At 36.7% G+C, this 4,532-nt stretch overlaps 1 pseudogene; it reads left to right on the top strand.

The window, feature by feature from the left end:
• Nucleotides 1-417: 417 nt before the first annotated feature.
• LOC105508010 lies at nucleotides 418-1,185 on the top strand (annotated as a pseudogene).
• The last annotated feature ends 3,347 nt before the right edge of the window (nucleotides 1,186-4,532 follow it).

Genomic DNA, 4,532 nt, shown 5'->3' with positions numbered 1-4,532 from the left:
GAAATTAACCCTAAAGAAAAATTTTATTGGTATTTTAGTAAACTCAAAAATATGAAATGTATTAACTATAATAGTTTTAAACTATATTAAAAAGAAGAAATTTGGTTATCAAAGACAGTAAGAGAGTGAAAAAGGCAAGTACAAGAGTGACTTATAATATATATATAATATATATATGACTAGTAGAAATTTTATATCCAGACTTCGCTTATTTTTGCATAATCGATTAGAAAAGTGCAAACAAACTAAAATGGGCAAGAGACCTGAACAGGCAACCTAGAAAAGATGACATCCAATGGTAAACAAATTTACGAATATGGGCCCAATCTTTTTAGTTATCAGAACAATGCAAATTAGATCCACAAATTCAATACTCCAACACTCATACTCCAGAATGGATAAATTAAAAGTCTGACAATGCCTCTTTCTCCAGCTGGAACCACAGAGGGTGTAGAAGAGAAGAGGAAGAAGGTTCCTGCTGTGCCAGAAACCCTTAACAAAAAGCGAAGGAATTTCGCAGAGCTGAAGATTAAGCGCCTGAGAAAGAAGTTTGCCCAAAAGATGCTTCAAAAGGCAAGGAGGAAGCTTATCTATGAAAAGGCGAAGCACTATCACAAGGAATATAGGCAGATGTACAGAACTGAAATTCGAATGGCGAGGATGGCAGGAAAAGCTGGCAACTTCTATGTACCTGCTGAACCCAAATTGGCGTTTGTCATCAGGATCAGAGGTATCAATGGCGTGAGCCTAAAGGTCCGAAAGGTACTGCAGCTTCTTCACCTTCGTCAAATCTTCAATGGAAACTTTGTGAAGCTCAACAAGGCTTCGATTAACATGTTGAGGATTGTAGAGCCATATATTGCATGGGGGTACCCCAATCTGAACTCAGTAAATGAACTATTCTACAAGCGTGGTTATGGCAAAATCAATAAGCGAATTGCTTTGACAGATAAAGTTTTGATTGCTCGATCTCTTGGTAAATATGGCATCATCTGCATGGAGGATCTGATTCATAAGCTCTATACTGTTGGAAAACGCTTCGAAGAGGCAAATAACTTCCTGTGGCCCTTCAAGTTATCTTCTCCACGAGGTGGAATGAAGAAAAAAACCACCAATTTTGTCGAAAGTGGAGATGCTGGCAACAGGGAGGACCAAATCAACAGGCTTATTAGAAGAATGAACTAAGTTGGCTACCATGATTATTTTTCTAAGCTGGTCAGTTAATAAACAGTACCTGCTCTCAAATAGAAAAAAAAAAAAAGGTCTGATAATGCAAAGTGTAGCTGTGGATATGAAACAATTCTGTACAACCACTATCACTATTTATTTACAATCTACAGAAATGAGTATTGATGTGCAACAAAAGGCACATGCAAGAGTGTGTCAGAATTATTTATAATAGTTCCAACTGGAAACTTTCCCAAAAACATCAACGTCGAATGGAACAATGCGACCATGGTATATTTCAAGTGATAGAATATTACCATGAAAATGAAAAAATAATTTTAAAAAAGCTGTCACAAACAAAATATTAAACAAAAGAAAAGATAAACATGACAGTCAGTATTTGTGAAGTTTAAAACAGACATAAAGGCAAAATCTGAATATGGTTAGAAATCAGGGTTGTGGTTACTTGAGGAAGGGGCATGGGTATGGGGAAGGCCCTACATAAGTTCTTTCTTGACCTTGGTGATAGTTTCAAGGTCATTTTATTTTTAAAACTATGTTGAGCTACACCTTTATGAACACTTTTCTATGCAGATGTTATATATTAATTCTAAATATTTTAAAAATATATAAGAGACACTACAAGGTTCCCGATAACTGAGCACAACTAAATTAGTGGTAACTTTAATCTAAATATTGTGTTTTAATTTCTTTTCAAAAAATTAGAAAACATATTAAACTGTCCAGTAGGTTGGTGGTATAGAATCAAGAAAGGAGAAAAACCGTTTGGGAGGATGACTCAGCATCTGATATTCTCTTCTTTTTAGCTCATGTGACTTTTCTTTCTTTGCCCCCAATCAACTCCCCTGATAGAAGGACAGTTCAGCTGGATGTCAGTGCAAGTCCTGGGTTTTGCTACTGCTGTCTTCAGTGTCTGCCTGTGTGTATATGCATGTGCACCTGAGTGCACCTCTTCACCAACTCCCTGGTTTTGTTGGGAAGGCATTTCCTAAAATCATTCCTTCCTCTTACATTCCCCATTTTTCTGCACCCGCTAGGTAGAGGAAGATCTGACTGGTAAGCCTGAGAAAATAGCAAGGCGTGAGTTGCCCAGACACTTCCTCTGTTCTCTTCCCTTCCTCTTACCCAGAACATGGCTTTCTTTTTCTCAGCCACTCTGTCCTATGCAACATTACCCTAAGTGTGGAAAGTTTCTCTTCTTTGAGGGTGTAGGTAGCAAGTCCATTTGGCTGTTATGCTAAATTTAATCTTGCAACCTGGCCTTTCTTAGAAGTAATGCCAATACCCAAGGTCTTCATCTGTCCTGCTATTTTGTTTTGTTTTGTTTCTCATTTACTTCAGAGCCAGAGTGGAAAGAAGGTAAAAAAAAGGATGAGCTAATTATTGAGCATTTTCACGACTCAAATAACACATATAAACTCCAATGTAGAATGTGTTCATGGAATTTTATATGAATTGAGTTATTCTCTTAAATATTTTACTATATTCTAAATTTGATATTAGCAATACATCTCTTGCTATCTCTTCTGTGTCAAAAACTCCCTCCCCATGATTTCCACTTCTCTATTTCTTCCTTAAATACTCGCTGAAGTTTTTCATGTTAGTTAGTCTGAGAACTCAGGAAATACGAAGATGAAAATGAAAAAGAGAGGATAAGGGGAGGAAGAGTAGAAAATATTAATAAGCGTGTCTGTTTATTAAATGGTCTCTATGATCCTACCTCACAGATGAGGAAACTGAGGCTAAGAAAATTAAGGAAGTTTTCCAAGATTACAAAGCTTAATAAAAGCTTCCTTTCTCTGAACTTCCATGTCACCTTCTGGTTGTATTTTTAACCTAGCATATGCCATTTCTTGCCTTATGCAACTATCACCTTTTTCTATATGTTTCCCTTTTCATGAAATCAGTTATCAATCTCTTTAAAGCATAGATTGTTTTCTTTTTAAATTTATATCTATTCCCTCTAACACAATGTCCTGGACACATTAGGTGCTCAGGAAAGTTTTGTTGGTGATGACATAAGAGCTCAAAATTAGATAAACAATATTTAAAACATGACAGTTATGAGATGCAAAATTTGAAGTTGTTGTGCATGTTTGGTGGATATAATAGAGAAATAGGTATCTCTGCTGCATAAGTTGTACGCTATGGAAGTATATATTCTCTTTAAATAAAAAGTACAGTGGGCTGGGCACAGTGGCTCACACCTGTAATCCTGGCACTTTGGGAGGCCCAGCGGGCGGATCGCCTGAGGTCAGGAGTTTGAGACCAGCCTGGCCAACATGATGATACCCTGTCTCTACTAAAAATACCAAAAAATTAACTGGGCATGGTGGTGGGTGCCTGTAACCCCAGCTACTTGGGAGGCTGCGGCAGGGAGAATCGCTTGAACTCAGGAGGCAGAGATTGCAGTGAACTGAGATCACGCCATTGCACTCCAACCTAGATAACAGAACAAGACTCTGTCTCAAAAAAAGAAAAAAAAAAAGGTACAGTGAAATTTTTAAGGACTTTAACATCAAGGACCTCACCATACTGCTTCCTAGCCATGAAACCTTGAATGGGTTCTCAGCCTCTCAGAAATAATGTTTCCCCCTCTCAGAAAAAAATCACATCTCTCTGAGAGAGTTGTTAAGAGGTAATAGCTTGGGAAGATTTGAAATGGTAATAATATGATGCTCTAAATGTATGTTAGCTATTTGATAATATGTGATCTAGATGATAGAACATGATATATGTCACATAATGTGTAATACACATAATATATACTACATAGATATATTATATAATATTAGTCTGTCATTTTGTAATAATTCTTTATTTTTTTTAGCCAAAGTCCAGAGTGAATTCTCAATAAGTATTAGGCCTTACTCTTTAGACAGAGAAAATGCTGTTACTGTCACTCATGTGAAGTTACTGCTGCTTTCCTCTGTCTTCTTTATTCTCTATCTGATTTTCCCCTCCTTGACTGTCACTTTTGTCTCCAGGCATATGTCAGAACCATGAAATATTAATCAGTTCCCCGAGGGAAAGTTTTTCCTAGGGCTTTTCTTGCTCCTGATTTTCCAAGCAACTGTGAATACCTTTCTTCCACCTTATACTATTCTTGCTGCAGACCTGCCTGGACTAAGGACACTTGAGTTCATAACGGCAAATTATTGGGTTGGTACAGTCCATATTAGTTAATCTTCAGGTCTTGCAGCATAGAGCACATTCTCTTCATTCAGTAGATGATTAAAAATGCTTATTGACTAGAATTTAACTTTATCATAGAACAAATCCACCCATATTATCTTTTTTATTCCCTTTCAAGAAGCTTTTTTTGTTTAATATAATTATGTCTT

The sequence above is a fragment of the Colobus angolensis genome, unplaced genomic scaffold, assembly GCF_000951035.1.
Source record: "Colobus angolensis palliatus isolate OR3802 unplaced genomic scaffold, Cang.pa_1.0 Scaffold10, whole genome shotgun sequence".
NCBI classification, from domain to species: domain Eukaryota; kingdom Metazoa; phylum Chordata; class Mammalia; order Primates; family Cercopithecidae; genus Colobus; species Colobus angolensis.
Note: the sequence above shows the minus strand (reverse complement) of the source record. Positions and strands in the feature narration are given on the sequence as shown.